Raw genomic sequence first — 11,347 nt, forward strand, 5'->3', positions numbered from 1 at the left:
TTGATCAGGCAGCAGCAGTGCCAGCCCCATCCTGAGGTGAGCAGTTCTGGGGTTTGGTGCCATCTCGCCTGGCCTGCTGAGGTGCTCAGTATCAGGGAACCCAAGAGGCACTAGCCTAGTAGGGATGCCGGGGACTCTCAGGGCCTTGGCAGATGTCTCTCCCAGCAGATACTCTAGCGAAAGTGGGGAAACATTTGGGGATTACATGTGGGAGAGAGTCACAGTCTCGTTTATGCTTTAAAAAGACCACGTTGGGGTGGGATGTGAGACACGCTGTGGGGGCAGGGAGTTTTGTCACGGCCTGATGGAGGAACCAGGCACTAGATCGGGCTTGGGCCAGGGCTGTGGGTGTAGAGGGGAATTAGTGTGAATTTGGAGGAGGGGGTCGCAGGGTATGAGATCAGCTGGTGCACAATTCTCTGGTTGGTTGATGGTGAGGTAACAGGGTGGTGAACAGTATCAATCCTTAGGTACTAGTAGGTCTGGGGGCTCTTGATCATCAAGTACAGTAGTTAATGTCTTCCATCTGGTAGAAGTCTGTAAAACAACTGAGGAAGCGTGCATCAGATGCTGTTATCCAGGTACTTCAGAGAGGAGCTACAGCAGAGGATGCGGGGGAGGGGTCTGTCCTGGGAAGGCCCCGTTGGGTCCTGCTCGGTTATACCCGGTGCCTGGGCTCAGCAACCAGGGAAGGTGGGGCTGCTCCTGGGTGTGGGGAGCTGCAGGATCCCGGTCCCCTGAGGGCCCTGTTAGCCCCCAAGGTGAGACGGGGATGCAGTGGCTGGACAGAGGCGTCTGGCCTGGGAGAGGGGTCCAGGCTGGAAATGTCACGGGAATCATCGCAGGGAGGAAGAGGAAAGGCCAGGTGGGGGAAGGTGGGTTACAGCAGACTCCACGGATGTGTCTGTGGGCCTGACAGAAGCAACTCAGAGCCAGAAGAAGTGGCCGTCAGGAGCTCAGCTTCATTCTCCTGTTCCTTTGTAAAACTGCTGTGTCAGTTTGAAACACCACCAGGAGATGTCTGGGGCCAGTGCTGCCATGGCTTCATCAGAGGGGTCCAGGGGGAGCACAGAACCACTGCAGACCCCGCCCATGTCCTCACTGGGAATGAATCCCATCGGGGCTCCTGGGCTCACAGACTTGAGGGAACCTCTGTCCTCAGGACTGGTCTTTCTCCTTCCTCTCACCTGCTGGTCAGGAGCCCAGGCACCCCCATCCTGGCTCCACCCCCAGCGCCTGGATTCTGGGACAGCTTAGAGGTAATGCAAGACCCTCACGCTCCTTTACCTGCCTGGGGGCAAGAATGTCTAAAAAGGTGCAACTGGCTGATTACAGAGGGCTGAGTGTTTGCAGCAGGTATGGGTGGAAAGATGGGGTGTGAGTTTCCTATGTCTTTACAGCCTTCCCAGTGTAAAGATCTGTGCATGTCCTATGGCCAGTGAACTCCCCACACCATCCTCCCAGGAAGCTCAGCCAAGTATTATGAGGGCAGAGGCTCTCCCCTTGCTTATCTGTAACTTCCCACTCCCACAATGAGGAGCTTGGTGCCCACTATCTGCCATTTACCTATGCATTGCTCCTTTCCAGATTACATGTGCAGAGCTGTCAGAATTGTTAGCTGCTACACCCTGGAAAGAACTCCATAAAATAAAGTCCACTGTTTGTGTACATTTTGCATTTAGTCTAGAGATTGCGTTCATTTCCACAGTTAACTTAGGCCAGCACCTTTTATCCCATCCCCTACAGTGAGTTTTTCCCATGCATTTCTAATACAGTTAGATTCTGTCACATTGAGTATTCCATCGTGTAATACTCCTACACCGTAAATAACTAAATTTGAATAGAGTTTGATTGACCCCTTGGGCTATACACATCTATGGGCTTAGACAAATGCATAGTGACAGGTATCCATCCTAAAGTATCACATGGAATACTTCAAACCCCCCACCGCATGATCTGCTTATCATCTATGTAGCGTTGCCTTTCCCAGAATGTCATCAATGGGGTCATAGTGTGTGCAGCCTCCTCAGACTGGATGCTGTCACTTAGCAGTATATACTGAGGATTTATCTATGTCTTTCCGTGGGTTGATGGTTCATCCTTTCTGCTGCTGAGTAGTATTGCATTGCATGTGTACGGGAGGAAAAACAATTTTCACTCTGTCCTTCTACGTTCTTGGTTGAGCCCCACCCCCGCCCCGTAATAAAAGCCAGATTAACAGGAGAAAAACAGAAGTTTAAGAGCATGTATACCTCCTGTATACAGGGGAGATACCCAGAAAAACTGAGTCACTCCGTGAAATGGCCAAAGCCATAACCTTAAATACCAAATACCATCTTCAGATAAAAACAAAAGACCTTGGGGAAGGGGGGAAGCCAATAGTGGCAGGTTATCATGCAAAGCACAGTAAACAAGGGTATTGTATGCAGATTTAAGTCGGGAATTCTCCATTGATAAGAGTGACTTGAGATTTAATCATCCTTGTATTTCTGGTGCAAAGAGGGACACGGCATTAGAAATGGAGATATCCTTATAAATGTCCTTCTTAAAAGGTCAGTCTCTATTCAGTTTTTTGTATCTTTTTTTGAATGAGACTGAAATAATCCTTATGCTAGAGAGACATATATTGGCGTGGTATATTCTGCTCACCTTGACATGGATGTCCTCCACTTTGCTTATGCAGTCATCTAGTGAAGGATATCCTGATTTCTTCAGGTTTTTAGCCATTACGAATAGTGCTGCTGTGCATAATTGCACCCTTGTCTGCTTTTGGACATAGATTTTCAAAGCAGTTGCCTGTATGCTGGACGCATAATTGTTGGACCCCGAGGGGAGACTTGATTAGTTGTGGAAAAAGCTGCGGAACTGTCTTGCCACGTGGCTGTACATGCACCGCAGCTATGAGGAGGGGTTGCTTCTCACCCTCCAGCAGTCGGTGTTGCCATGGTTTTGTTGGAGTTTAGCCATCCTAGTAGGTGTGCTGTGATGGCTCACGATTTTAATTTGGAAATCCCTAATAGTATATGAATTTTTTGTATAATTTTTGTATGATTTTTATTATCTGTATATCTTTTTTGGCGAGGTGTGTGTTCAAATCCTTACCCATTTTTAAAATGGGGTTGTTTTAGAGGTCTTTGTCCATTTTGAGTCCAAGTCCTTTACTGGATATGTGGTTTACAAGTATTTTTCTCCCAGTTTGTGGCTTGTCTTTTTTATCTTGGAGAGGCAGCAGTGAGTGGTGGCATGAAGCGAGATCTTCATTCCCTGCCCAGGAATTGAAGCTGGGTAGCCTGGATGAAAACCAGGAATCCTAGCCACCAGCCCCACTAGCTCTTGCTCCCAGTGAAAAATGCATTTCTCATAGAGGTAAAAACTGTAAAAACAGGTACAAAGTTTATTATTAGAGACAAGCACAGCAATAAGTGGGAGAGCACACAGAGAAACAGTTTGTTTAGTTAAGACAGAAGGAAGGCAGAGATGCACACCTGGAGAGAAAGGGTGTGGACACCCTCCCTAATGAGGAGGAGTGCAGTAAAGAGGCAGTTAAGTCAGTTATATAGGGCAGTTCTTCCGGGTCTCTGTTCACCTCTGGTCAATTATCTGGTTTCTTTTTCCACACCTGCCCTGCCCTAGGACCCTCCCCAACATGCGTGCGCAACTTTTTTCCAAGATGGATTACAGCCCAGAGGCCTATGGGACGACCTTAGCATCACGTATTTTGGGGTGGTGCCCCTTCCTTTTTGACCCCCAAGGAACCTTTCTGCACATGTGCAATGTTTCCCTTGCCCCAAGGATGAGAAATGTATGACCTCTTGATCTTTTAACAGGGTTTAGTCCCACTCTGTCCCTCCCATAAAAATGTCCAATGTGTGATTATTTATGCTATTTTTGTTGCTGGTTTTCATATCGAGGTGCAGACCTCGAAATATAGACAGGAGTCCGGTCATAAATATGTAGTCCTGGAGCCTGTTTGTGTCTTGCTTCAGGAAATGTAAACAGGAGGCTGGTAATGAATGTCCAGCCTGGAGCCCATTTTTTTCTCATCGCAGGAAGTGTGAACCGGAGGCTAGTTGTAAATGTGTAGGCTGGAGACCATTTATCTCCTGCCTCATTTTGAGTTTCTGAATAAGGTCTTTGAGAGTAGAAATCTTTAATTTTATAAAGTCCAGCATATTTTTTTGTTTTGTGATTGGCCTTGTATGTTAAAACTCAAAGCTGGTGATCTATAGACGAAACCCAAAGTCTTGTCGATTTTCTTCTATGTTTCTGTGTAATTTTCATAGCCTTGCATTTGAAATGTCTGTGAATAAATTTGTGTGAATTTGGCATAAGTTTTAAAGTTCGTGTCTAGGGACTTCCCTGGTCGTCCTGTGGCTAAGGCTCCGTGCTCCCAGTGCAGGGGGCCTGGGTTCCATCCCTGGTCAGGGAAGTAGATCCCACGTGCCTCAACTAAGAGTTCGCATGCTGCAACTTAAAAAAGAAAAAGGTTCCGTGTGACACAGCTAAGACCCAGCGAAGCTAAATAAATAAATATTTAAAAAAAAATAAGTAAAGTCTGTGTCTATAATCATTTCATTTCTTACGGTTTCTAGTTAATTGCTCCTTAACTATTTTGGAGAGTTCATGGGTCATTTGGCTCTATTTCAATTTGAATTTCCACAGGAGAACGGATGTAGCAGAAGCCGGGTCTCCTCAGAACCCAGTGGGGCTTTGGGACACTGTGGGGTCCGGTTCATGGTGACAGGAGCCAGGTCTCCTCTGGACCTGCTGGGAGGTGATGCTGCTAAAGGAAAAGGTGAGGAAAAGTGGGGGAGAAGGTTCTTGTGTCTGGTTGACTGCTGAGGGTGTCTGTCCTCAGAGCACCCAGGAGAGGAAGGGCTTCATGTGGAACACTGGGTTTTTAGCCAGTTTTTGTGTGGTGTAGACAGAGTGCAGTGGTCTTTGGTGTGTGGTGTGCAGTTTTGCCAGCACCATTTATTGAGGGGACTGTTGTTTCCCCAGTGTATGTTCTTGGCTCTTTTCCTGTGAATTAAGTTACCGCATAACCGTAGGTTTATTTCTTGGGTCTCTGTTCTGTTCCTCTGGTCTGCGTGCCTGTTTTTGTGCCAATTGCACACTTTTTGGTGACTGTAGCTTCGTAATGTAGTGTGAAGTCAGGGAGGGAGATGCCTCCAACCTGTTCTCCTTTCTCAGACTCCCTTTGGCTATTCAGGGGCCTTCGTGTTTCCACACAAATGTTAGGAACGCTTGCTATATTTCTGTGAAGAATGCCATTGGAGTTCTGACCAGGCTTGCTTTGCATTTGAACATTGCTTTTGGTAGAATGGACATTTTAACAGTGTTGTTTGCATCTATGAGCACGGGATGGCTTTCCATTCATTTGTGTCTGTTCAGTTTCTTTCATCAGTGTTTTACAGTTTTTAGTGTGCTTTCACATCCTTGGTTAAATTTATTCCCAGGTATTTTTTAGATGCAATTGTAAACGGGATTGTTTTCTTAATTTCTCTTTCTGATGGCACATTTTTAGTGTATAGAGAGAGAAGTGATTTTTAGGGCTTCCTTTGTGGCTCAGTGGTTAAGAATCTGCCTGCCAATACAGGGAACACGGGTTCGAGCGCTGGTCCGGGAAGATCCCACATGCTACGGAACAACTAAGGCCGTGCGCCACAACTACTGAGCCTGTGCTCTGGAGCCCGCGAGCGACCACTGCTGAGGTCGTGTGCCACAACTACTGAAGCCTGCTCTCTTACAGCCCGTGCTCCGCAAGAAGAGAAGCCACCGCAATGAGAAGCCCGTGTACCGCAATGAAGAGTAGCCCATGCTTGCCGCAGCTAGAGAAAGGCCTTGCACAGCAACGAAGACGCAACGCAGCCAAAGATAAATAAATAAATAAATATTTTTAAAAAATTTATTAAAAAAAAAAAGAAAGAGAAGTGATTTTTGTGTACTGATTTTTTACCCTGCAGCTTTACTGAATTTGTTTATTAGTTCTAACAGGTTTTTGGTGGTTTGATGTGGAAAACTAGAGTTCAGATATCGCACTGTTTCTACCACAGGCAGGTCATCCACAGCACCCGAGACACAGTGGCTGCTAATATTATCTTCCCATGGTGCCTGTTAATAACGCGTGGACCCTACAAGACTGATGAGCGTCAGCACTTTAGGTGAACTGGATCTGGTTAAGGCTTGGCCTCTATTATGAAGTTTGATGTCTTCTCTGCTTTTTTTGGGCATGGTTTTGACATGGTTCTTTTGAAAAGTAATGTACTTCACAGTAATTTCAAGTGTATAAAAACACTATAAGTAGCAGTAGAAAATACACCACCTCACATAAACTACTCCAGTGTGTTTTATGCAATACTGGGGTCCTCTCCCAGGGAACCAGCACATAAAGACCCAAAGACGAAATTTTATGGTTCCACCTTATAATCCTATCCACGGGCCCACTTCAACATTCACCATCTCCCCAACTCTATGGAAATGTCTTTTCCCATTCTGATCCAGTTTTGTTTCTCTGAAACCATTACTGAGACTTTCCCTCATTTTGAAAACCTTTATGGATTTAAAACACACGAGATAAGTATGATCTGGGTGACCTTTTCTGTATGACCTCTTTGAGTTAGAATGTTTTCAGTGTTCATCCATGTTCTAACATGTATCATCAGTGCTTCATTCATTTTGTTCATTGTGAGTAAAACTAACATTTAACATGTAAACCATTTTGAGTATACAGTTCTGTGGCATTGACTACATTCACATTGTTGTACAAATATTCTCACCATCCATCTCCTGGACCGATTCATTTTCCCCATGGGAAACTCTGTATCAAATTGTCTACATTTTTGCCAAAACTTGTTATTTTTAATTCTCTTGATTATAGGCCTTCTAGTGTTTGTGGAGGGGTATGGCGTTGTGGTATTAATGTGCATTTCCATCGTGACTAACGATGTTTAACATCTCTTCAGGTGTTTGTTGACCATTTGTATGTCTTATCTGGAGAAGGGTGTTTTTAAGTTCTTTTTCCATGTAAAAAATTGGGTTGTTTGCGGGGGTGTGCAGCTCCCCCGCCCAAGCCGGGTCCCGCTAAGCGCTCCTGCTGGCGGCGTTGGTCTCGGTGAGTCCAGCCTGGAGCGGTCTCCGCGCCGTAGGGGCCCGCGCGCCGCGGCATCGCTATTGGCCTCGCAGGGGCGCCGCTTCGTCCCTCGCGCTCGGAGGAGAGGAGACGCCCGGCGTCAGGCGTCCATGTCCGGAGCGCCGAGACCGTGCTGTGCCGCGCGGACGCGGCGCCGGCGGGGCGGGTGTTGCTCGGCATTGGCTGCGGCTCACCTGAGCGCGCCGGCGGTCCGCGCGCCTCTCCCGGAAGTGGGCGTCCCGGCCAGAACGCACCTGGCGCGGGGCGTCCTCGGGGTTCGTCGCCGTCAGCCGCCGGCGACCCGGCGCGGGTCTAGGTAGACAGTGCGCGGCCGCCGGGAACGATCTGTTCCCTGGGTCCCTGGCACCCCCGCGGCATCCGAGCGCGGAGCGGAGGGCCGCGGACCGCAGGTAAGGGGACAGGGGCTCGTAGGGGTGGGTGGAGGAGGGAACCGCGACTCACACCAGAGCTGTTTGGCACAGTCGCGGAGCCCCCTAACATGGCGGTCGCAGGAAGGGCTCGCCTTTGAGTAGAGGCTTTGAGGACAGGCCCGAGCCTACCCTATCCAGTTTTACAAAACATGTGCTGGTGTAAAGCTCGCTCCCGCGCGGTTTTCCCAAGTAGCCAAGTGCCCCACGCGAGGTCTCTGCAAGGAGAACCTGAGAGGGCCCGTAGCCCTGAGAGACTTGCCCTTGGCTTATGGCAAGGCCGAGGGATTTATCCTGCATGGTGATTTCTCCTGCTGTGACCCCCCCCGCCCCAAACCGCAGTCTGGCCAGCTGGGCCAGCTCTGCTTCCTGCACGTCTCCAGCCCCGGCAGGCCCTTGGCCACCTGCTGGGATGGGAAAGGGAAGGGTCTCAGAATTGCAGCCTAGAAACTTGCCAGAGGGCATGGATTGAAAAATATGGGGGCCATCCAGGTAGCAGAGAAGGGAGAAGGGCACCTTGCTGCTCTTTCATTGTGGCATCGGTGGCGCTTCTGCTGAGAGGGCCCTTTCCATGGGGACCCCATGCAGTGTGTTTGGTGTCTTGGAAGTGAAGAGTTAGAACCTGTACAATTTTCAAATTATGTGGTTTTTTAATGTAAAAACAAAACCCCTAGAACCTTTGCTTTATAAATTGAGGTCTGAAAATTGAAGGTCTGTTTTGCTTCCACTGTGACACTGTATTAAGAAATGTGGATTTATTAAGAAAAGAGTCAGAATAGAGAAGGAAACAGAGAACTCAGAGGTACCACTGTAGTTTGGCAAAGGCTGGGGGGAGTTAGGGTTAGGGTACGGGTTAGGGTTAGGGTACGGGTTAGGGTTAGGGTACGGGTTAGGGTACGGGTTAGGGTACGGGTTAGGGTACGGGTTAGGGTTAGGGTACGGGTTAGGGTACGGGTTAGGGTCAGGGTACGGGTTAGGGTACGGGTTAGGGTTAGGGTTAGGGTTAGGGTACGGGTTAGGGTACGGGTTAGGGTTAGGGTTAGGGTACGGGTTAGGGTACGGGTTAGGGTACGGGTTAGGGTTAGGGTTAGGGTACGGGTTAGGGTTAGGGTACGGGTTAGGGTACGGGTTACGGTACGGGTTAGGGTTAGGGTACGGGTTAGGGTTAGGGTACGGGTTAGGGTTAGGGTTAGGGTACGGGTTAGGGTTAGGGTACGGGTTAGGGTTAGGGTACGGGTTAGGGTACGGGTTAGGGTTAGGGTACGGGTTAGGGTTAGGGTACGGGTTAGGGTACGGGTTAGGGTTAGGGTACGGGTTAGGGTTAGGGTATGGGTTAGGGTTAGGGTACGGGTTAGGGTTAGGGTTAGGGTTAGGGTTTAGGGTTAGGGTACGGGTTAGGGTACGGGTTAGGGTTAGGGTTAGGGTACGGGTTAGGGTACGGGTTAGGGTTAGGGTTAGGGTACGGGTTAGGGTTAGGGTACGGGTTAGGGTACGGGTTAGGGTACGGGTTAGGGTTAGGGTACGGGTTAGGGTACGGGTTAGGGTACGGGTTAGGGTACGGGTTAGGGTTAGGGTACGGGTAAGGGTTAGGGTTAGGGTACGGGTTAGGGTACGGGTTAGGGTACGGGTTAGGGTACGGGTTAGGGTTAGGGTACGGGTTTAGGGTACGGGTTAGGGTACGGGTTAGGGTACGGGTTAGGGTACGGGTTAGGGTTTAGGGTTAGGGTTAGGGTTAGGGTTAGGGTACGGGTTAGGGTTAGGGTACGGGTTAGGGTTAGGGTTAGGGTTAGGGTTAGGGTTAGGGTACGGGTTAGGGTACGGGTTAGGGTACGGGTTAGGGTTAGGGTTAGGGTTAGGGTACGGGTTAGGGTACGGGTTAGGGTACGGGTTAGGGTTAGGGTTAGGGTTAGGGTTAGGGTTAGGGTTAGGGTTAGGGTTAGGGTTAGGGTACGGGTTAGGGTACGGGTTAGGGTACGGGTTAGGGTTAGGGTTAGGGTTAGGGTTAGGGTACGGGTTAGGGTTAGGGTTAGGGTACGGGTTAGGGTTAGGGTACGGGTTAGGGTACGGGTTAGGGTACGGGTTAGGGTACGGGTTAGGGTTAGGGGTTAGGGGTTAGGGGTTAGGGTTAGGGTTAGGGTTAGGGTTAGGGTTAGGGTTAGGGGTTAGGGGTTAGGGGTTAGGGGTTAGGGGTTAGGGTTAGGGTTAGGGTTAGGGTTAGGGTTAGGGTTAGGGTTAGGGTTAGGGTTTAGGGTTAGGGTTAGGGTTAGGGTTAGGGTTAGGGTTAGGGTTAGGGTTAGGGTTAGGGGTTAGGGTTAGGGTTAGGGTTAGGGTTAGGGTTAGGGTTAGGGTTAGGGGTTAGGGTTAGGGTTAGGGTTAGGGTTAGGGTTAGGGTTAGGGTTAGGGTTAGGGTTAGGGGTTAGGGGTTAGGGGTTAGGGTTAGGGTTAGGGTTAGGGTTAGGGTTAGGGTTAGGGTTAGGGTTAGAGGGTTAGGGTTAGGGTTAGGGTTAGGGTTAGGGTTAGGGTTAGGGTTAGGGTTAGGGTTAGGGTTAGGGTTAGGGTTAGGGTTAGGGTTAGGGTTAGGGTTAGGGTTAGGGTTAGGGTTAGGGTTAGGGTTAGGGTTAGGGTTAGGGTTAGGGTTAGGGTTAGGGTTAGGGTTAGGGTTAGGGTTAGGGTTAGGGTTAGGGTTAGGGTTAGGGTTAGGGTTAGGGTTAGGGTTAGGGTTAGGGTTAGGGTTAGGGTTAGGGTTAGGGTTAGGGTTAGGGTTAGGGTTAGGGTTAGGGTTAGGGTTAGGGTTAGGGTTAGGGTTAGGGTTAGGGTTAGGGTTAGGGTTAGGGTTAGGGTTAGGGTTAGGGTTAGGGTTAGGGTTAGGGTTAGGGTTAGGGTTAGGGTTAGGGTTAGGGTTAGGGTTAGGGTTAGGGTTAGGGTTAGGGTTAGGGTTAGGGTTAGGGTTAGGGTTAGGGTTAGGGTTAGGGTTAGGGTTAGGGTTAGGGTTAGGGTTAGGGTTAGGGTTAGGGTTAGGGTTAGGGTTAGGGTTAGGGTTAGGGTTAGGGTTAGGGTTAGGGTTAGGGTTAGGGTTAGGGTTAGGGTTAGGGTTAGGGTTAGGGTTAGGGTTAGGGTTAGGGTTAGGGTTAGGGTTAGGGTTAGGGTTAGGGTTAGGGTTAGGGTTAGGGTTAGGGTTAGGGTTAGGGTTAGGGTTAGGGTTAGGGTTAGGGTTAGGGTTAGGGTTAGGGTTAGGGTTAGGGTTAGGGTTAGGGTTAGGGTTAGGGTTAGGGTTAGGGTTAGGGTTAGGGTTAGGGTTAGGGTTAGGGTTAGGGTTAGGGTTAGGGTTAGGGTTAGGGTTAGGGTTAGGGTTAGGGTTAGGGTTAGGGTTAGGGTTAGGGTTAGGGTTAGGGTTAGGGTTAGGGTTAGGGTTAGGGTTAGGGTTAGGGTTAGGGTTAGGGTTAGGGTTAGGGTTAGGGTTAGGGTTAGGGTTAGGGTTAGGGTTAGGGTTAGGGTTAGGGTTAGGGTTAGGGTTAGGGTTAGGGTTAGGGTTAGGGTTAGGGTTAGGGTTAGGGTTAGGGTTAGGGTTAGGGTTAGGGTTAGGGTTAGGGTTAGGGTTAGGGTTAGGGTTAGGGTTAGGGTTAGGGTTAGGGTTAGGGTTAGGGTTAGGGTTAGGGTTAGGGTTAGGGTTAGGGTTAGGGTTAGGGTTAGGGTTAGGGTTAGGGTTAGGGTTAGGGTTAGGGTTAGGGTTAGGGTTAGGGTTAGGGTTAGGGTTAGGGTTAGGGTTAGGGTTAGGGTTAGGGTTAGG

The sequence above is a fragment of the Eubalaena glacialis genome, chromosome 17 (assembly GCF_028564815.1).
Source record: "Eubalaena glacialis isolate mEubGla1 chromosome 17, mEubGla1.1.hap2.+ XY, whole genome shotgun sequence".
Lineage (NCBI taxonomy): Eukaryota > Metazoa > Chordata > Mammalia > Artiodactyla > Balaenidae > Eubalaena > Eubalaena glacialis.